Source organism: Pseudorca crassidens, chromosome 17 (assembly GCF_039906515.1).
Source record: "Pseudorca crassidens isolate mPseCra1 chromosome 17, mPseCra1.hap1, whole genome shotgun sequence".
NCBI classification, from domain to species: Eukaryota; Metazoa; Chordata; class Mammalia; order Artiodactyla; family Delphinidae; genus Pseudorca; species Pseudorca crassidens.
This window is the reverse complement of record NC_090312.1, coordinates 75208507-75231687: the sequence shown is the minus strand read 5'-3', so window position 1 is coordinate 75231687 and position 23181 is coordinate 75208507. Positions and strand designations below refer to the sequence as shown.

Here is a 23181-nt window from a genome sequence, read left to right as displayed (position 1 = left end):
AGCTGTTAAATAATGAAACATCTTAATTTAATAAAATGATCGTAAAGATGAATAACCTAAATAAGATTACCCTAATTGTCCCCTAAATCCTTATCACTCAAAGCATGACCCATGCATCTGCCTCACCAGGGAGTTTATTAGAATCTCACTCCCCACTACAGAGCTACAGAATCAGAATCTTCAATTGAACAAGACTCCTAAGTTATGTATACTATAGTTTGAAAATTCATCTAATTTAGTCGAACTTGTGGTACCAACTCAAAATGTCAGAATACTAACACCGCCATGTTTCACAAAGTGTTCAAAGACATAAGGTAACTAATATTTTAATTTCCCAATATCAAGAAGCAAACAAGTTTTGATTAATACCGAATAAAGTTCTGCTTTATTTATTGGGCTAAGTCACTAAGAATCCATGGATTCTATAGGTTATAAATTTTTTCATCTCTTCAGACTCCAATCTATTCTGTTTTACATTGTGAATTTCTGCTCTCTGTTTTGTTAAGGGAAAAAAAAAGTAAACTAGATTGGAAAGAGTTTATCATTGATCACATACATCATTAGTAATTCTTCTACTAATTCACCTTATTTTTGATAAAGGAGGCAAGAATATACAGTGGAGAAAAGACAGCCTCTTCAATAAGTGGTGCTGGGAAAACTGGACAGCTACATGTGAAACAATGAAATTAGAACACTCCCTAACACCATACACAAAAATAAACTCCAAATGGATTAAAGACCTAAATGTAAGGCCAGACACTATAAAATTCTTAGAGGAAAACATAGGCAGAACACTCTCTGACATAAATCACAGCAAGATCCTTTGTGATCCACCTCCTAGAGGAATGGAAATAAAAACAAACAAATAGGACCTAATGAAACGTAAAAGCTTTTGCAAAGCAAAGGAAACCATAAACAAGACCAAAAGACAGCCCTCAGAATGGTAGAAAATATTTGCAAATGAAGCAACTAACAAAGGATTAATCTCCAAAATTTACAAGCAGCTCATTCAGCTCAATATCAAAAAAACAAACAACCGAATCCAAAAATGGGCAGAAGACCTAAATAGACATTTCTCCAAAGATGTACAGACTGCCAACAAACACATGAAAGAATGCTCAACATCATTCATCATTAGAGAAATGCAAATCAAAACTACAATGAGATATCATCTCACATTGGTCAGAATGGCCATCATCAAAAAATCTACAAACAATAAATGCTGGGGAGGGCATGGAGAAAAGGGAACCCTCCTGCACTGTTGGTGGGAATGTAAATTGATATGGCCACCATGGAGAACAGTATGGAGGTTCCTTAAAAACCTAAAAATAGAACTACCATGTGACCTAGCAATCCCACTATTGGGCATATACCCTGAGAAAGCCATAATTCAAAAAGAGTCATGTGCCACCACGTTCACTGCAGCTCTATTTACAATAGCCTGGAGATGGAAGCAAGCTAAGTGTCCATCGACAGATGAATGGATAAAGAAGATGTGGCACATATATACAATGGAATATTACTCAGCCATAAAACGAAACGAAATTGAGTTATTTGTAGTGAGGTGGGTGAACCTAGAGTCTGTCATACAGAGTGAAGTAAGTCAGAAAGAGGAAAACAAATACCGTATGCTAACGCATATATATGGAATCTAAAAAAAAAAAAAAGTCATGAAGAACATAGGGGCAGGACAGGAATAAAGACGAAGATCTACTAGAGAATGGACTTGAGGACATGGGGAGGGGGAAGGATAAGCTGGGACAAAGTGATAGAGTGGCATGGACATATATACACTACCAAATGTAAAATAGATAGCCAGTGGGAAGCAGCCGCATAGCACAGGGAGATCAGCTCAGTGCTCTGTGCCCACCTAGAGGGGTGGGATAGGGAGGGTGGCAGGGAGGGAGATGCAAGAGGGAAGAGATATGGGGATATATGTATATGTACAGCTAATTCACTTTGTTATAAAGCAGAAACTAACACACCATTGTAAAGCAATTACACTCCAATAAAGATGTTAAAAATAAATTAATTAATTTTTTTAAAAAAAGCTTGCAAATGAGACTTCTCATAATAATTTCCCCATCTTCCTAAGAGTTCACATTTCTCCTATGCATCAAACTGAACTGTTTCCAAGACACACTCTGTGTTTTCCTTGTGTCTTTACTTCTGCAGTCCACTCCACTTGGAAAAGTCACCTCTCTTGATGTCCCTGTTAAGATCTTATCCACTCACCTCAGTCCATCTTGTCACAAACTCTTGATTCCCTACACTGATGTGATCTCTACCCACTTTGAAGGCCCTCAAGAAGATCTATATCTATACCACAGTTATGGCTTCTCTATCGTACTTTGCATTATAGTTTTATGTTCACGAGCTGGCTTCAAATATTTGAAAGTCTGCCATGGGGAAGAGAGGTTAAACCTGTCCTACAAATCTCCAGGGTAGAACCAAGCCTAATGACTAAAAGATATAAAAGTCAGCTTCTAGCTCGGAAAAGAGTTTTCAGACATTCAGAGTTGGCCTAATACTGGGCTGCCTCGGAAGCTAGTACATTCCCTGTCATTGTTATGTTCAAGCATAGATTCGGAAAAGACTCTTAGGAAATGTGGTAGAAAAGATAGAAGAATTGGACCAGAGGGTCAATAATAGTACCCTACAAGCCCGTGATTTTTTTTTTTTTAACATCTTTATTGGGGTATAATTGCTTTACAATGGTGTGTTAGTTTCTGCTTTATAACAAAGTGAATCAGTTATACATATACATATGTTCCCATATCTCTTCCCTCTTGCGTCTCCCTCCCTCCCACCCTCCCTATCCCACCCCTCCAGGCTGTCACAAAGCACCGACGTGATTTTTTTTTTAATTTATGTTTCTAAAGTCACTTTAGAAACCCAACTTAAATATAATTTGTCATATATCGGTATTTTGAATATGCCAAGAAAATAAAGCCCATTTTTTTTTAAATCCACTACCTCTCAACTCCCCAACATGAGAATAAAAAGAATTCACCCAGAAAACAAACTTATAAAGTGGGGAGTGAACCAAGAGGAGAGAGATATATCTTAATTTTAAAAATTGAAATCCTCTATTATATAAATAATAATCTATCCCTTAAATATAAATGATATAAATAATAGCACATTCCATGAATATGCATTTCAAAAGTCACTTTTAAATGCTTTATCGAATCTGTGAAAGTGTCATACAGAGCAAACTAAGTCAGAAAGAGAAAAACAAATGTCATATATTAACACATACATGTGGAATCTAAAAAATGGTACAGATGAACTGGTTTGCAAGGCAGAAATAGAGACACAGATGTAGAGAACAAACGTATGGACACCAAGGGGGGAAAGCAGCGGGGCAGGGTGGTGGGATGAATTGGGAGATTGGGATTGACATATATACACTAACATGTATAAAATAGATAACTAATGAGAACCTGCTGTATAAAAAAATAAAATTCAAATAAAAAAATCTGTGAAAGTTTCTTTCTTCTATTATATCATTATTTTTCATAGCATGAAAACAGAGTGCTTAGGACTGCAATTCAAACTAAAGTACTTTTACCTCACTTGACTCTTGGTGTATCACATACTTAGGACCTGAAATAAATACAGTTCATACGTACATTTTTGACATATAAAGGGATTTCCTAGCATCTCTTTTTAATGTAAGTTGATTTGACAACACTGACAGATGATTATGATAGTCTTAGAACTTAGTAAACGACTTATTAGAAATGTGAATTTCCTTTTAAAATAGAAATTTAAAAATCATTTAAACCATTGTAGGAAACATTTCTTAGAAAGTAACTGTTTAAAGACCCTAATATATAAACAGACAAAGGCTAAGAATACTCAATTGACACAAGAAAAAAATCTGACATATAAGTAAACACATAGAAAAATGTTTGATCACGCTAATTCCAACTAAATTTATGTTAAAACAATGAAGTACCATTTTACACCTGTTAAATTATAAAGCAATATTTCAAAAACCATATTTAGTAATGGTTTGGCTACAGTGAATCAAATGCACATTGTTGGTGATATTGCAAATTAATGCAATATTTTTGGAACTTATTTGGCAATACATATTAACGTCCATTATTTTTCCTTATTCTTTGACCTAGGAATCCCAAATATCAGAGTGTATCCTAATGAAATAATAAATGAAAGGCTATTCGCGTTGACGTTCATTGCTGTATAAGTAACAACTAAAATTTCCAATGATATAGCCAAATGTTTTCATATAATACTTCCATTCAATTAAATATTATATAGCCATTAAAAAGTATAGTTTAAAAGATTATACAGCAATATGAAAAAATGATAGGCATGTGATTAAGAGTAAAAAGCAAGATTCATCACAATATCTATACTATCATCACATTTCTGTGCAACTTATGCTATATGGACAAGAACTAGAAAGAAAATTTGATTTTTGCAAGGGTGATATTGAAAAAACACTATGTGCTTTTGGTGTCTGCTGCATTATCGTGCTATTTCTTCATGAAAGTGAAAGCAAGATCACCTTTAGTCTTACTATGTGGAAGGGAGCAGCACGGAGCTTGTTCTTCAGCTAATCCTCTCGCGTCAGATTTACTTGGTGTGCATTATAAAGCTTTGGAAATAGGTTCTCTCCAATTTCTTTCTAGTTTTATTATTCCGAGATTCCAAATGATCTGAAAGAAAGAGTACAGAGGAAAGTCTCTGTTAATTGAGGAAACTCAGTTTTTCCTAACAGTGAATTAGCCGCTGAAGAGAAGTTATAAGAAGATCCTGAAAGCACAGGAAGATAAACTTCATTTGAGACAACAATAATAGGTAGCAGGTGCTGGGTGCCAACAACGCAACAGGCATTGAACCTGCACTTTACTTTTATTGCCTCATTACTCAAGACAATCCTATGAGTTTATTTCTCCTTGTTTTCTAGAGGAGTAGGTTGAGGCAGAAAAGAAAATAAGAAATTTGCCTAAAGCCACAGAGATCTTATTGGCAGGTGCAGAATTTGAATTCAGATCTATCTCCCTCTCCTGTCACGTTCTTTGCATCATAATAGGCTGCCTCCCAGAATGGTTTCATTTCAGGGGAAATTTTCCCAACTTCAGGGGAAATATTTCAAAGCCAGTCACTGCACCAACCAATTACAACCCAGCAAGGGTCCCCGGAGTCACTGGAGTGACTAGTCCCAGTTAGCCCTGGGCTAACACGCTGTTAATGCCGACATTTTCCGTGTCTGGATGTAATAGACCATCATTTCACACCCTTGGGCATTCACTGATGGAAACCACTCACAAATTTCGAGCTCCTCTAGGCACAGACGCAAAGTTTGAGGAAGTTTATTTTCTCAGCTCCCAACCTCTTCATTCTCTATGGCCATCCCTATGTCCACTGTTAAAACTTGAGTCAAGTTTTAACAGTAGTCAGACAGTGATTCTAAAGGAATAGGTGTTTAACGGTGAAATCTCAGGCAGCAACCAGTTAATTGGCAAGGTACTAGAGGAAAGCAAATGTTATTGCAATTCCTGAACTCACGTAATTTAGGTAGCCTCATATTCTTCCTTAGAATAACATGGGTCCTCTCTTCAAGAGATAGGAAAATCACTTATAATGCTGTGATCGGGGGAAAACATGAAATGAGATATGCTTTTTTAATTTTTAAAATTAGGGAGGATTCGAGCAAAGTGAGAACAAGCTCATTTGCCAGAACACTAGAACAATGGATTACCCCAGGAACATTTTAAAGAGATAGTTTTAAGTCATAAAACTATTACTGCTAAGTGCATTTGGAACTATTTGAAGGAGAATCAAATATAAATAGTCTCAAAAATAACTGTGATAAGATAGTACATAATTATACATCAGATTAAGGGTAAATAAAACTTTGGAGGAATTTTGAAACTCAGAAGTTGAGGGCAGCCACATCTTCCCTCAAAACAGTTTTTAATGCTATTGCCAGAAATAAAACTGGTGAGCATGGCTCGGGTCCAGTGTAGCAGTTCTCATGCTCATTTATGCCTATGTGTATATAAATAATAGTACTTCATGAATACATAGGAATTTACTTTTATATGCATAACTAAGTCAGCAAGGATATGGTTTTTTAAATGCATGTACAGCCAGATAACTAGAATGCTTTAATTGCAACCTATAAACTTTAAATTAACACATATTCTGTTCCTTTCTGTATTGCTCAATGTAGCATTCTTTTTTTAAAAAAAAAAGATTTTTTTTGATGTGGACCATTTTTAAAGTCTTTATTGAATTTGTTACAATATTGCTTCCACTTCATGTTTTGGTTTTTTGGCCACGAGGCATGTGGGATCCTAGCTCCCCAACCAGGGATCGAACCTGCACCCCCTGCATTGGAAGGCAAAGTCTTAACCACTGGACTGCCAGGGAATTCCCAATATAGCTTTCTTTATCATTTACATTGTTTCTTTTAGCTATGAATCTTCCTCTCCTCTTTGGAAGCCTACATGTTTTAATTAATGAATATTATTTTTTAGAGCAGTTCTCATTTACAGAAAATTAGAGCAGAAAGTACAGAGTTCCCACATATGCCCTCACCCATCCCACTCACACACACACGTTTCCCCTTTTATCAACACCTTGCATTAGTGTGGTACATTTGTTAAAATTGATAAGCCAATATTGTTATATTATTATTAGCTAAAGTCCATAATTTGCATTAGGGTTCACTCTCTGTATTGTATATTCCATGATTTTGATGAGTATATAATAACATGTATCCACTATGCCCTAAACGTCCCTAAGCCTATATATTTTAATGGAGCAATCTGCCTCTCTCAGCTGGATATTGGCTTCCCATGAGTGATGACATTGCATCCAAGCAGGTAACATGTTGAGCCTTGACAAAGTAATGAAGAAAAGTCAATAGAACTCGAAATATTGGAAAGGTCAACACCTACTCCAACTCTTGCTGGGAAAACTGCCAAGCTCATAATAATACTGTCTTCAGCTTGCTCGAGAAGGAAAAGATGATGCATGCATCTAAGATCTTTGAATACATCACCGTTTGAAATAAGAAAGAAATTTTGCCTACTATACAGTTAAGTGGGATAAAAAGAACTGAACATAGTATTATTTGGTAGACTCCAAAGTTCTAAAACTTGGTTAGCAACACCCCATGCATAATATAATGCCCAAAGGTTGATACTGTTCAATATGAGTCTCCTGAAAGGTGAAAAAAATTTAAATGACATTGCAGTATTACAACAGCATAGATGGAAAAGGTTACCTGAGAAGGCAACAGTGATGTAAAAAGAGCATATGCTCCATACACTAGGTAACCATTAACACTTCAAGTATGATTAGTAAATTTATTTTGATGAATTTATGTTATGATAAGGAGTTCCTTGCAAAAAGAAAAAGGAATATATGATCAATTGTTGCACGTAATCAAGATTTATACCCCCCCAAAAAATGCTGATGAGTTGGTAGGTGACAATACTACATCAGATTAATTAAGCAAAGGAAGGAAAACTTCTTTCCTTGGGGAAAAATGATCCTAACTTGAGAGACTGATACTGTGGTGGACCGGCATGCAGTTTCATAACTTTCTGTGTATACCCCCAGGCAACTTAACATTGCCAGAGAAAACCACAGAATCATGTCAACTGGACTCACTGCAAATTATGACACCTCATATCAACCACTCCCTGCACATGCTCAGAAATCATTTTCATTTTCCACTCCCTATTTCACATTACACTGCAACTGTATTAAAACCTTTTCAATTATCTTAGGACTTCATCCCCAGCTACACTGGGCTGATGACATTGTCACTTCACTTAAAAGGTGGAGACTATCCAATTAAAGGTTCTCCACAACCTCATCATACACTCTACCTAACCCCCATCCCAGAGAAATACATGTTAACTCTTCCGTCCCAGTTCCCTCTATCCTTGCCCATCAATCTTTGTCTGAGATTTGTTCTATCTGCCATCTCCCCTTTATTGCATTTTCATTCTCTCCATCCTCACGTACTTTTTATCCTATGCCTAGGCACTTAATCAAGTTTCTTTTAATCCCTCAAAAAAAAGTTTGCTCATCTTTCAAGTTTTCATTGTACGTTGCATGTACTGCATCTTTAAAGAAGCCCATAAGTAGTTGATAAGGTAATTATATACTACATATTATATCAATACATTATATATTATATATGAATTTATTTTAGAAGTTGCCTGAAAATAGGATGGAAATTCCCCTGCCTGACAGACGAGGAGATGAAGATAGCGAACTCTCAGGATGCTCAAGTGAAATGGAACCAATGATGATTCCCCAAGATATACTAGAGAATATGGATAATTCTCCCAGTCTTTTTCCAATACCTTAGAAATAGAACTCTCAGATCCAGTTCTGATCTCATACCTTACAGTGACAGTTTCCTAAAAGCCCATTTCAGGTCTCTGTAATTGGTGTTTGAGACTCATCAGGGATAATACTTCATACCTACCCACTAGTAAAATCAATATAGAGATAAAATAGTCATAATAGAAGTGAGTTCTTCCATTCCAGATGTATGTAAGCATCTTTCCAAGGCAAATATACTAACATACCAGATCCTAGAGAAGAGACTCAGAGCTGAGATTACTGCTCAAAGACTGATACAGAGGTAATAAATTATATCAATGTTCTCCTTCCTTCAATCCCACTATGAGTTCCTCTGCCACTTCTATTAGTCAGACAAAGTAACCCATTGGCTGTGAACTGCACAATGCAGAAAGCCATAAATAAGAGTTATTCTCACCAGACAGTAAGGTCTCATTTCAGAGAGGAGGCAAGCCATAGACACAATCTGTCTCTAATATTTACGCTGGATGCTGACAGCTGGTTTCATTGTCTTTGGAAAATTGAATCAAAGGCAACAATAACAATTTGGTACATGCCAAGTGCCTTACATGCATTATCTCATTTAATTCTCATAACAGCCCTACATAATATTTTTATCCCTATTTTATAGATGAGAAGGGGAATTTCAGTGGGTAGTTCTGCAGTCACCTCATATTTGGGTATGCCAAAGCCAGAAACATTTCAGCAACACTGTTCTCATATTACATAAAAATTATAATGATTATTGATTGCATAGTCAATGCCAGACATTGCTAAATTTCCTTTAATCCTCACAACAACCTAATGCGCAGGTACTATTTTTATTTCCATTTATAGCTGAGCAACTTGCTCAAAGTCTGTATAAGAAGAAAAGCTGTCTGTTTCCAGAGTCCTCACCTATAACCACTGTTAAATACTTTGAGGATCTATAGAATATACATCTTGGGAACATCTCGGGAAAGGTCATCTGTCTGGCATGGTTTCCTGAGTGTCCAGTACAAAACTTGGAAAACATAAAACACACCAAGTTTTTTTCCCCAAAATCCAAGTATTTCCAGAGAAGACGAAGAATAGATGAGAACAGTTCTCGTAATATGGACATCAGTCCTGTTTACTCCTGAGTGAGCTCCATCTCAGCTACCCTTCCCTGCTTCATGAAGAAGCAAATTTTGTAAAGAGAGATGCCAAATCACACCTGAACCTACTAGCCCTTTTGCCTCCTATGACTTGGACTTCCCATTTCCCCTGGCTAGAGCTAAATTCTGCATTTAAATTGATTTCTTCAAAACACGGCTGAAACCACACCGTCATGAGTGGGTCAACCCAAATCCCAAGACCCTCCTCCACGCTACTAACACTACTGTAAAATCCTAGAACACGTCACAAGTAAACCTGATAGTAATCGTCCAATAAACATTGATGAATGAATTTCATGAGTTTTTAAAGTGCATTTACAATGCCGTTTACATCCTTTCCCAGTGTTTCAGATCAGCTGAAATACCATTTATGGAGATACTCCCAGTCACCATTCAACATAATTCTAAAACTTACCTTTCCCTGCAGATTTCTATAGAATATTTTCTCTGTTCTTTCTGGGTTCCCTAACAGATCCTAGTTTAAATGTATGGTTCCAGAGTAGTGCTAGGCCTTCATATGCTCTAGAGAACTTCCACATCTAGGGATGCAGGGAATGTGAGGGATGCCTGTAACCCAGATGGCACCAATAGTACTTGATCTTTGCTTTGGCCGATGCTGCAGTGGGAACCGGTGGGGTGTGAACACATCTGATAGAGGGAGTCACTATGGCAATTCATATCATAGGCAAAGTTGCTGCCAAAGTCCTCTTCAATTAACTATTCTGCAGTGTCACCCCTGACACTGTACACTGACTAGGTTACTACTGAAAATCATTGAAAATCATGACATTAGGATATAATATTAGGCAACAGCCATAGCTGCAGTGAAGAAGTACTAGGAAAAGGGAGGAACCACATCCCCTCTGCACATTACGGTGGCTGGCAGATATCAAAGAGGTTTAGTTCGTGAAGTAAGTTTTTAAAGAACATAAGGATGTTCCATAAATAATACAGCTGATTATGGGGAATAAAAATAGTGCTATGAGCTACTTGCTCCCTACTGCCAATGGAATAAAACACCAAAATATTTTTTAAAAGTTCAAGTGAGTTTAAGCAACCACACTTTGAGGTATGTTAATGGGCCTGAAAGTCAGTTAAAAATATGCTTTCAGTATTTTATAATTCCCAATTCAAAAGGCTATTAGAGGGATTGTTGATTTATTTAAACACTCAAAATATAGGTTTATTATGTGCCATGTAGATTCTAAATGCTTTAAAAAGGTAACTTATTTAATCCTCCTAACAAACCCTGTGAGGTATGTACTATTATTATCTCCATTTAAAAGATGTGGAAACTGAGGCACAGAGAAGTTAAACAACTTGCTCAAAGTCATACAGGTAGTAAATGTGGGAGCAAAAGCTTTCAAACATTGGCTCTTAAGGTGGATTCTGGGCTCTGGACTATGCTTCCCCTCCATTATGAATGCGTCTTATGGTTTAAAGTGATGAATGCTCGAAGACTCTGAGGACAGAGAAAAAAATACTTTTGTCAATGATCAAGTGTTTATTCCACAACAATAACGTGACAGACACCACACAAGACATTGGCAATATCTTGGAAAGCAAAAGAGATAAGGTCTTTACCTTTGAGGATCTTATCTTCTGGTGGGAAACATAAGCCACTCGAAACAAATATAGCTAAGTTTAATAATAGGGGTAGAACAGGGTGCCAGGGGCACACCAGCGGGGCACATCACCCAGACTAAAGCTAGTATGGGAGTCTTCCTGGAGGAATTCCAAGAGAAAATCCAAAAATTGAGTGAGAATTATTTGGGAAAACAAGGTACAAGAAATAGCAAAGATGGTAAGGAAAGTGGAAGACCAGTTAGCATGTTCCAAGAGATGGAGGAGACTTTTTTTTAAAAAACAAATTCAGTCTGGCTGGATTGTAGAATTGTAGTGGGCCATGGAGGGAAATAAGGCAGGCTAGGGATGAAAGAACCAGATAATACAGTGCATTTTAGGTCTTTTGAAGGAATATAGGTTTGTTTTTTATCCTTAGAGCAATGGGGTATCTTTAAAAGTTTTAAAGCAAGAGAGTAATATAATCAGGTCTGCATTTTAGAAAGACTCTTTGGACACATGAAAAATTATAACAACTCTGAAAACTAGGACCAATGGCTTGACCATTAATATAAAGTTGAATGGAAATATCACATGATATCGCTTATATGTGGAATCTAAAAAAAATGATACAAATGAACTTGTTTACAAAACAGAGTCACAGATGTAGAAAACAAACATACAGTTACCGGGGGGAAAGTGAGGGGGGGATAAATTGGGAGATTGGGATTGACATATACACACTACTATATATAAAATAGATAACTAATAAGGACCTATGGTATAGCACAAGGAACTCTTCTTAATACCCTGTAATGACCTATGTGGGAAAAGAATCTAAAGAAGAGTGGATATATGTATACGCATAACTGATTCACTTTGCTGTACACCTGAAACTAACACAACTTTGTAAATCAACTATACTCCAATAAATTCTTTTTAGAAGAAATATTTATGAACTATCAATAATTTTAAAAAATATAAAGTCAAATGGAAATGAACTAAGCTGCACAGGCACTGGCTAAACCACGCTGGGCCAGTTGAAAGAGCTTAGGAACATGTCCTCCTCACATCCCACTGTTTGCCCCTGGTTGCAAAGCTGGATACTGGTGCAGGTGGACCTCTACTGTACGGCTGCCACCTTCTGCGGCCGCCAGAGTGCTGTTTGCCTCTTCCTTGCCCATTATCAGTGCCTCTCCATTTATAACCCATGAGGAGAGTACCTCTCTCAGGAAGCAAGTAGCAAATAAAGAGGGGACTAAGGAGGCTCCACGTTATATTTTGGGAGGTGAAACCTCCACTAGTAAAAGACTGAAGTCGCCGAGACGAGGGAGTCATACAAGGGAGTTTTTTTAGGCTCTTTAGCTATTTAGTAAATTAGAAAATTAGATCGTGGGCATGAGACAAAATATCTCTTGGTTCAGCCCAGTCACAAATATATACATATATATGATTATATATATACATATATATATATCCCACTTTTATGTGCATAGCATTTTAATTTATGGTTGTAATATATCTAAGGTGTGACTTGGCTGAACCAAGAAGTATAAATAGACAGATGGATAGATAGACAGGGGGGCAGGGCAGAGGAGCAGTTACGGGGTTAACTGTATATCTAATGGTTGTCACAACAAAAAATAACTACCGTCTATTAGTTCACTGGAGTTCACAAAAAAATTTCACCAACTATTAATCCATTGACTTACAACGTATTGCTACAAATACACTATGCAAAACCCTTACAACATATGACCCTTACATCTTGAAACTTACACATTAAAAAATACATTCTGCACAGCCTAAATTGCCAATCTGTTTTGCTTTCTGGAGAAAAAATTATTAGAAAGTGGAAGGTGTTAGGAACAATGAGCTAAGAAAGATCACTCTTTTGGGGGCTGGGGGTGGGCATACAATGCCTGAAAGGAGAGACAAGTGTAGGGGCTGCTGTGGCTCCCAAGTGCATGAGCAAGATGAGACTCATCGGGCAGATTTCGCGCCTCTCCCCGAGCCCTGCTTTCAGCCTCCTATACCCTCTAGCTGTTTGTCTGGTCCAGTGTGACTCAGCTACCTACTAAAAACCAAAAGGAAAAATAAGAGCTTTCTTAAAGGCATAAATCTATACTACTGTACCTTTCTAAATCCAGCACTTAACACTAGTCAGTTTTAATACCCTAAACAATGACTAATCCAATGAAATATTGTACTGCATATGCTAAGATGCAGTCTTTTTGTTGTTTTATGTTTCTTCAACTAATAAATTAGTCAGATACATTGATAACTCATAAATGTACTAATGTAATATAAATGTTCTTTGGAGCACGGATATCATACATTACAGATTCAACAATGTGTTTTGTCTATAAACTATGCACTAGCTTAGTCCTTCCCTAAACTCCAGTAAATACAGAAATAAAAATAAACTCCAGATACTGGCTCTTACTTAAATTATGAGTCTGACATGCTTGAAAATTCTTTCCTTGGAAGGAAGGAATGATATAGGGATGAGGGAAGAACAAAGTTCGGCTAATGAAACCAGAAATAAATTACTCTAAAGAGGAGTTCCTCAAATTTTCCTTACAAGTGAGTGGATGTGACATATCCTTTTAGCTGGAAAAAGTTTATCAGAGGTGAAAGTAGGAGAAAGGAAAAAGAAAAATTTCTTCTCAGTGCCATATTTTGAAAAGAACATAACCCTTGGGAAAGTTGATAAAACATTTTAACCTGATATCTCAGTCATATGAATGGTAACAGCAACAAGTAATAATCTATCATCAAAAGGTGGTGGTGAGAAGGGAAACCAACCCAGCACTTAAACTGACTTCTCCACGGACTGGCAGCGCCCTGGTGTGGTTGGTATGAAGGTGGATGCCTCTTTTGGAAGAAGGAGGGGAGAAGATGCTGGAGGTTTGCCATGCCAAGGAGATTTTACTTTATCCTAATCCAAAGCTATGTCAATTTACAGGAAGGCAAGCAAACTCTTGTTGCTGTTTTTTTTGCTGTTGTTGTTTTGTTTTGTTTTGTGGTACGCGGGCCTCTCACTGCTGTGGCCTCTCCCGTTGCGGAGCACAGGCTCCGGACGCGCAGGCTCAGCGGCCATGGCTCACGGGCCCAGCCGCTCCGCGGCATGTGGGATCCTCCCGGACCAGGGCACGAACCCGTGTCCCCTGCATCGGCAGGCGGACTCTCAACCACTGCGCCACCAGGGAAGCCCTCGTTGCCGTTTTTTAAACAAACAGTATCGTGGCAAAAGATGCTTTTATACGTGTGCATTCCGTTATATCCAGCCACAGACATTAAAAGTCAGTCTCATACAGAACATGAAGACATTTCAAGCACAACACATCAATTTATTCAAGAGGTTGTGCACAAACTTAGGTACTTCTTTAAATTTCCATATTCACAACTTCTGTTACCAGCATTTTACTGTTTTTTTAACTTCCTCGTGTTTTCTTCTTAACATTTAGCATTCTCTTTTCCCTAATCATCCAAAATCACAAGAAGAACATCTAAAAAAGAAGTGAGATCCTGCTGGCCCTCTGGAGGGAAAACTTGCCTACCTGTGTGCACAGTAAAACAGAAATGATCTCATGCAGACTTTTAAAGTCTTTGAACACACTGCAGCTTTATTTTCCCAATGCTTGGGTTCATTACTTACAATACCTTAAGATATTGAGAGTGGGAGAAAAAAAATGGGTCATGAATCCAATCCAATTTGAATGCCTCAATTGATGTCTCACCTCAATCACTAAATATCTAGGTGACATTGGGAACCAATTTGAAGCAAATCTGTAAAGTGGAAATCATGATGATACTTGATTTATGGACCTCATGAGGTTTTACATGCAGATCAGAGCAAACAATGTCTATACAAGCATTCTGTAACAGGCAGGGTGATATAATTATCAGATATTATTATAAATGAATGAGCCTTCATCTGTGGTGGTAATCCTTAAGAACGACGTGCACTTCGAGCTATTTATCTGGCGACAGTGTAGGTTCAACTAGAGTCACCCACACTGTCTAGTCTTTCTATGACAGGCCAGAGTGAGAGGTAGAATCTGTATTGCGGACCAGTCTCCTTACGAAGCCATCTAGCCCAGAAAGGAGTCTACTGCAGTTAGAGTCTCAGCACAATGTTCCCCCAGCCGTGTCCCCCAGAGGACTTGTGCTGAGAAGTGCAGTGCCTTAGGCTGTCTTGAGAGACCATCTCTGTCTTATGGGAGATTCCAAAGGTGGTGTTTTCCTTGACCGGGTCAGGTCTGGTAAGATAATAAGCTTCACATTTACATAACATAGTTTCAGTTTCCAGCAACTTTATCATCTCTCTTGATTCTCAAAACGATTCTGTGAAGATATCAACCTATTACTACTATTCTCATGTTATAAATAAGGAAACTGAGGCTAAAATTAGGTGTGTGATTTGCCCAAAGTCACACAGCTTGTAAGTAGCAGAGCTAAGAACCAGACCCAGGTATTTGGATTCCAGGTCTCTATTTTTCCTGTAATGCCCACATTTCAGAAACTTGCACAACCCTCTCTTCTGAGGAGAAGAAAAGAAACCATATGAGTTTTGGATAAACGTCACTTGTTAGAAAAATAGGTTGAAGTGAAGACATTGAGTCTATGACAATAGCCTTGTCTCAGAGGTGCCATGGGGCTCTGTATCTCAGGATATACGGTATCCAGTGAAGACTGGGAGAAACGCCTCACTGCTACACAGAACAATAACAAGTCTGCATTCAAGGAGCAGTGGGGACCCTGCTAGCATGTTACAATGTCAAAACTTCAAAACCTGCCTGGCAATCTGAATCCTTAGACTCTGAAAATAAACAGATAGTGCTTGCCTGGTTATGGTCACTCTCAACTCAGGAGTGTCTGCAACAGATTAGCCATATTGGGGGAGGGGAGCATTAGCTCTTGCTAAACACCCATCTTCGCTATATGCTTTATTCATTGATATTTATAATAAGAAAATGTAGGTGCAGAGAGAGCCTACATGAATAACTTGCCGAAAGTCACTCTTCCGACAGGTGGCAAACCCAGGATTCAAAACCAAGCATTTCAGACTCCAAAGTTCATGATCTTTCTACTATAGCTACCTTCCAAACTCTTGAAGCGACAGTTTAGTCATTAACTCTGGGAACTACCCTGAGATCCTTCTCAATTTACAGATTCATTATTAACATGGCTATTAGGTATATATATGAGTCATAAATGTGGCTGTCTTTTATTGCTTATCAGATACTTTGTGTATTTTATTTTTAATCTCTTCAACAACCCTCTATATCAGGTCACTTTTTGTGTAAAGAAGCCAAGCAGCAGAGGCAGAGGGTGGCATGTTTCACCACAGCACACCTCTGAGTGCCAACACACCTACCCCAACCCCCCACCATCTAGTCAAATGGCTCTTTCTTCCCCTGCACTTGCCTGTTTTTCATGCCAACAGCAAACTAAAAGGAAAACTTTGTAGTGTTAAATACTATACTCTTAATAGGTTCCATTTTTAGGTCAGCTGACTCTTGTTTTAGCTAATAGAATGTTTTACTTTTGCAGTATGCTTTGAGACAATTTTATAGCAAAGATTTTGCTTTTATAAAATGAAAATAAGTTAATATATATTTAAGATCATGTTGTTGACAAAGGCAAAACAAAGGGCAGATCCTAAGTCTTATAAGACAAATGTAACAGCTGAAGTCATCAATAGTTTAGGCAATAAAAGATTGGATTCCCCAAAGGAAAATATATATATAATGAGTTATTTTTAAAAACCTTGCATGTGGGCCTGCTTTAACAAATCACCTCTTTGCATTACTACCAAAAACCTAAATTTTAAATAAATTTAATCATTTCTCACTAATCTATTTAGCTTTATAAATTACATTCAGGTTGGTTTTTGCTTTGCTTCCTTTTATTGGAATAAGACGAAGTATTTTTTTTGCAAGCAAGCTACAAATCCTGAATGAAAAAGCGTTGGTTAGATTAATACTTAGTCTACGCCTAAATCTTCTCATATAAGGCAGAACTTTTTAATAATTGGAGTGCTTTAAAAATGGAAGAGCCTTCATAAGCACACTCTATCCCCAAGACATATTCAGATAGAGGATAGATGGTCATTTGGATATTTTAAAGGGGATTTAAGCATCTGATAGAGAACTAAGGTCCATTTCCAATCTAACAATCCATGAAATTCTATGAAGTAAGTAAACTTTTAAGTTGTAAAAATATGCACAAGTTTGCTAACATTATTAATTGTCTATCTTTAGAAAAACAGTTTGATTTAAAATAACCATACTGTGGACCTCACAGCTGTGGCCGCATATGGGACCAAGACAGGATTTAAAGTAGCTGAGTTTTACAGTCTTATTATATTTCAGGAGGATCCATTCGATCCTAGGTTGCATATACCTATAGCCATCCTATAAAGCATCACGCTTAGAAAAATCCAACTTTTCTGGGACCATGCCTCAATGGCCCCCCTTTTTTTTCTAACTTGTCAACATATTCACCATTGCCAGCATTAAAGACAATTTAGCAGCAGGTTTAATATTGCAGCATTTCTGAAAGTTGGTCAATATTGGAAGAGAGACAAGAAAAGGTGATGGAATTTTCTCATCTATGCTACCTCGGTATAGTGTGGGGTGGCCTAAGGTTAGAGAAGTGGTCTGAATGATTTCCCAATACCCCCTCCAGTCCTAGTTCTCTGGGATATTCTCTCTGCTTTTTTTTTTTTTTTTTTTTTTTTTTTTTTTTTTTTTTTGCGGTACGCGGGCCTCTCACTGCTGTGGCCTCTCCCGCTGCGGAGCACAGGCCTCGGACGCGCAAGTCCAGCGGCCATGTATCACGGGTCCAGCCGCTCCGCGGCACGCGGGATCCTCCCGGACCGGGACACGAACCCGCGTCCCCTGCATCGGCAGGCGGACTCTCAACCACTGCGCCACCAGGGAAGCCTTCTCTCTGCTTTTAACTAGCAAGAGCAGCTGAAGCTGGAGAGATCTGTATTCATGCATTTGCTCGTTCTTTTTTAAAAAGCCATGGATTTTATGTGAAAGGAAAGACAGACAAAAAGGAAAGAGAAAAATAGGAAGGAAGAGAGGGAGAGAAGTGAGAAGCAAAACAAGAATGAAAAGAGAAGAGATACAGGTATAAATCTCTTAATGGACAAAAATCCTTGATTCCTGACTAGCAAAGCAGCACCAGGAAGCTGCGTTCCCCGATTCCATTTAATTTTCGCCTGATCATACTTAGGTGAGCCCTGTTGAGATGTCAGGGTCTGCTACGCAGCGTACGTGGCACACTAGAAGATATTCGGCGTGAAGACGATGAATTTTCAAACTAGCTCAAGAGTAATTGAAAATGGAATTCTGAGAAAAGCTAACGTGTATCCTTATCTCCACATAAACACATCAATACTCATTTTAAGCCTGCCAGCTATCTATCTGCTAGGAAACACTCAATACTGCTTCTTGTACACTGAGCAGATCATTGAGTTTTCTCTCAAAAACTAATAGTACAATCATTTGCAACAAGAAATTCTTCTTTGTCTGATGAAATAGTACCATCCCTGAGCTGCTGCCTTATAATTCTGGAGACACAGGAGTTCAGCCTATGAATTTCATACCCATAAGTGGAGCTCAGACTCAGGCCATAGTATCACGGACTGCAGCTGCAAGGAACCTTAGACATCACCCGGTCGAACCCCATTGTTTTGTAGGTAAAACAGTGAGCTCTTAAAAGCCATATTAATACCCAAGTTGCCTGTTACTTTTATTTTCAAAATTGACTGTTCTCATTTTTCTTAATAAGCAAGGCTCCACATTTCTAGAAAAAAAATCCCCTTGGGGTAGCAGTATATCTCTAGCTCTAGCCTGATTTTTTTTTTTTTTATCACAAATATGTTTACACATTCTGAAGTTAGAGTATTCTGCTTACTGTGAGTCTGGTCCTACTTAGAGCAAAGGTAATGACTTGGGAGGAAACATTTTACAATTCTGCTCCAAGTAGCTAAGACTATGTCACCACAAAGAAGCAGGTGGAAAGACACATAAGAATCCTTTACCTCATTTGATCCTTCTGCAATCCAATGAGATGAGTATAATTTTTCTGTTTTACAGATGAGAAAACCGAGCCACAAAGTCAATGAACTACTCAAAAGAAACATACAAGTAAGTGGGAGATCTGGAAACTTAAACCTGCAAGAAATACACAAATTCCTGGAGGAATCAGGTAGTGATAGGATCAAGCACAAGTTAATGGAATTAACCGTGGAAAAAAGGAACAGCAGCCAGGAGAACAGGGAGTGGAGGTACAAGGGATTTTCTGAATTGAAGAGAAAGAAGTTGACAGTATTATTGCCACAGAGGCCCTCAATGTTCTATGTAAATCAGGAAAGCTTCTCTCTTAAGTGTAAAAGAAATAAGAATAAGACTGAGGGGCTTCCCTGGTGGCGCAGTGGTTGAGAGTCCGCCTGCCGATGCAGGGGACACGGGTTCGTGTCCCAGTCCAGGAAGATCCCACATGCCGCGGAGCAGGCCCGTGAGCCATGGCCGCTGAGCCTGCGCATCCGGAGCCTGTGCTCCGCAACGGGAGAGGCCACAACGGTGAGAGGCCCGCGTGCCGCAAAAATAAATAAATAAGACTGAGGACATAAGAAGTAGAGAAATGGATTGGAACTGTTGCATCCAAATGTGATGTAACATCACAAAAAACAAGTTTGAGGATAGACTGAATCAATTTCTATAGGACCCAATGAGTATGATTTTATGACCTTCTCTCCAATTGGCAGGACAAGAGCCGGTAATGCACAGTCAGGCTGCATTAGATCCCAGAACTGGCACACCAGGTCCACTGCAAGACTGAGAACACGCAAGATTACTGCACTCTCCAAATGTCAAGGTTTCATCAGTGGTCATGGGACCTAGCGTAGATAGGGATTCAAAAAAATTCAAAAGTAAATCAATAGCCCAGGGAAAAGGAGTTTTAAAAATACAAAGTAAATATCAGGTTATTTGGTGTGAAAGGATATTCAAGGGACAACTTATAAAGATTGGTGAGAAAAGGAAACACTGAAAATAATACTACTGAAATAATAATTATTATAACGGATCTTAAGATATTAGTGATAAACCATTCTAGGTGGGGATGAGATCCCATGGGAATAATCATAAAGTGAAGGTGAGGATGAGGAAGTTAAGAAAAAAAATCAAGTATCCAATAATTAAGTAAAAAATTTTAAGGATGTTCACAGGAGCTAAAGTAGAAAGACGAACTATAAGCTGAAATTATCAAGATGGATGAGAGTGATAGAAAGTAGTTGATGAATAACAATGAGGACAGAAAGGAGCAAGTAAAATGGATAAAGGGTGTCCAAAGTATAGTAAAGGGTTATTTATATTAAAATTATGTCACAAAGCAAGTGTCAATGCAACTCCTCTTCCAAATGCAATAAATATAGAAGCCACATTTCCTAAAAGGGGGACATGATGGTGTCAGGAAATTCTTTATTAAGATTAGATTTTAATCATCTTATTCCTTCATTCTAAATATTCCTGGAACGCACATGCCAGGAACTGTACTAGGTACATGGTATACAATAGTGGTCAAAACAGATACAATTCTAGTTCTCAGTAGCCTGAAGTCTTCATTGTAAACATGTAAAAAGGCTAGAGAGATAATCTGTATAACATCAAATTTAAGGTTAAGCCAATCGGTCACTCATTTATAAATTAGTAAACTAAGATATAACTAATTAGTTTCAGAGCCACAGCTAGAAGACAGGTTTCTGTGTTACCAGCCCAGAGCTGTTAGACTAAATTATGCCAAATCACTCAGTACCATACCAAGCTTGGAAGAGATGTTTTTTAAAAAAAAGTGTTGTTTTCATAATTCTAAGACGCCTTCTTGACAATCACTGCTTTACAACCTCCTCCTAAGCTCTGCTTTTCCCTAGATGCCATGTCGCTTGGAAAAGACAAAGAGTAGCCTGATTTGAGGTTTCCCTATTCTCCTTTTCAGTTCTTATCCTACAATGAGAAATTACCACTCAATGGGTGGTAAAAATAGAAAGTCAGAAGAACAAGATAAGAATCTGACAAATTCTGGGCATCCTTTTTATTCCTCCATAGTGCCTAACAGAGTGTCTTCTGCAAAGTAGGTAATCAATAAGAATTAATTTTATTTTTAATCATGTGTCCTTTCAGTAACATGTAAATTTAAAAATTAAATGCTTAAAACTTAGTTCATGAAAAACTATATAGACTTTTAACTTTTACATTTAAAGAGTGGTTTTTCTGACTTTTAGGTTTCATAAATATTTAAGGCCCATATGGTGTATATGCAATATGTGTTTCTGAATCACCATTATTGGAATTAATATATCAGCGTAGCACACGCTGACATTTCTACAGTTTCAGGTACATACTGTGCCTGACTTTTCCCACCCCAGGACAGCTGTTGAGAAGCAATGGTAAACGACGTAGACATGTTCTACACAATATCCTAGACCAGAGAAAATAATTTGAAGACTCATACTATCTCTGAAAGAAGACTCTCTCCTTTAACTCTTTCTATGGGAGCCAGAATATCATCACGTACAAAACGTGGTCTTTTATTGCCAAGAGGTGGACCTGACGCAAAGGCCATCAGCCAAATGCCAGGACAGCACGGTCTTCCTACAGGTGCCCAAGCAGGAGGTCTCCAAAGCCCAAAGGCAGTAGGAGTCACAGCCTCTTCCCAGTATCCCGGCGTTGCCGTGGCTCTGCCCCACCCCTCATACAGACACACATTCGCACACTCCATGTTTGACCCTCTCGTCTACCAGAGGCACACGCTTTTCTCCAACAACCACTGCAGAACTCAGAGCTCCAATAGTTTTCCTGTATGCTTTACCTGTAAACACAGACATCCACAACAAAACACTTCCGCAATAAAGAAATCCATCATTATAAGCTTAACTGTCACAGGAGCTGGGCAACTGCTCACATTTTAGCGATAACTGAAAGAGAAGAGGGGGAAGGGTAAACTGGAACAAAGTGAGAGAGTGGCATGGACATATACACACTACCAAATGTAAAATAGATAGCTAGTGGGAAGCAGCTGCATAGCACAGGGAGATCAGCTCAGTGCTTTGTGACCACCTAGAGGGGTGGGATAGGGAGGGTGGGAGGGAGATGCAAGAGGGAGGAGATATGGGGATATATGTATACGTATAGCTGATTCGCTTTGTTATAAAGCAGAAACTAACACACCATTGTAAAGCAATTATACTCCAATGAAAATGTTAAAATTAAAAAAAAATTTTTTTAAAGATGTGGCACATATATACAATGGAATATTACTCAGCCATAAAAAATTATAGCATGAATAATTATTTTATAAGATCCTTTAGATCATATACAAAACATGTTTATAAAAATTATATACATTATATTTATGTGCTCTGTACTTGATCTACTATAATAATCTACTTTTAATAAATGTCTCTTTAAATTAAAAAAAAAAGAAAAGAAAGAGAAGACTATGGTTGAGTCTACAGTTTGAGTGCCTCTCCCTGGTTGACTGGATAGATTATAGTTCTATCCCTAGAATCTTTCTGTGAAAGAACAAGGGTACAGAATCCTCTCTCTCGTTCCTTGTAGTTAACTTCATTCTCCGCCTGGAGAAAATCCCACCCTTCAAAATCTCTCAAATATCCCTTGTTCAATGAAGTTTTCCTTAAAGCCCCTGGGAAGAATGAATTCTTCTGTAACTATGCTAGTATATAGCACTTTGCACATGACATTAAAACACTTAAGACTTTGCATAATAGTTTGTGTGTGTTCCTATTCTAATAATTAATCATCACTGTTTCTGTGCTTCCAAAGTGCCTTCTATGTACATGTTGGTGTTACATAACTCGCTGTGCTGTCTGTGATTTTTCTGCTTCCACATCTGTCTCTTTTCCTCCCTCTTCCATCTACCCTCACAAGGGGATCTTGTTGAGACCAGGACAGAGATTGTAGTTAATTTATCTTGGCATCTGCCATTCGGTCAGCAAGCAAAGCCTTCCAAGAGACTAAATGTTGTCACTGCCCTTGGGGTAGGAAGGGCAGTCAACGGAACCCCAGCCTGTGTCTAG

At 38.1% G+C, this 23181-nt stretch overlaps 1 long non-coding RNA gene across 2 annotated transcripts in view; it reads right to left on the bottom strand.

Annotated features, from left to right (window-relative positions):
- The window catches only part of LOC137209856 (uncharacterized), a 395103-nt gene that overhangs the window by 356563 nt on the left and 15359 nt on the right, over nt 1-23181 (bottom strand). For both annotated transcript variants that reach the window (XR_010936138.1, XR_010936139.1), the window contains exon 2: nt 4541-4691. This is a non-coding gene — a long non-coding RNA (uncharacterized lncRNA). The remainder of the gene's footprint in view (nt 1-4540; nt 4692-23181) is intronic.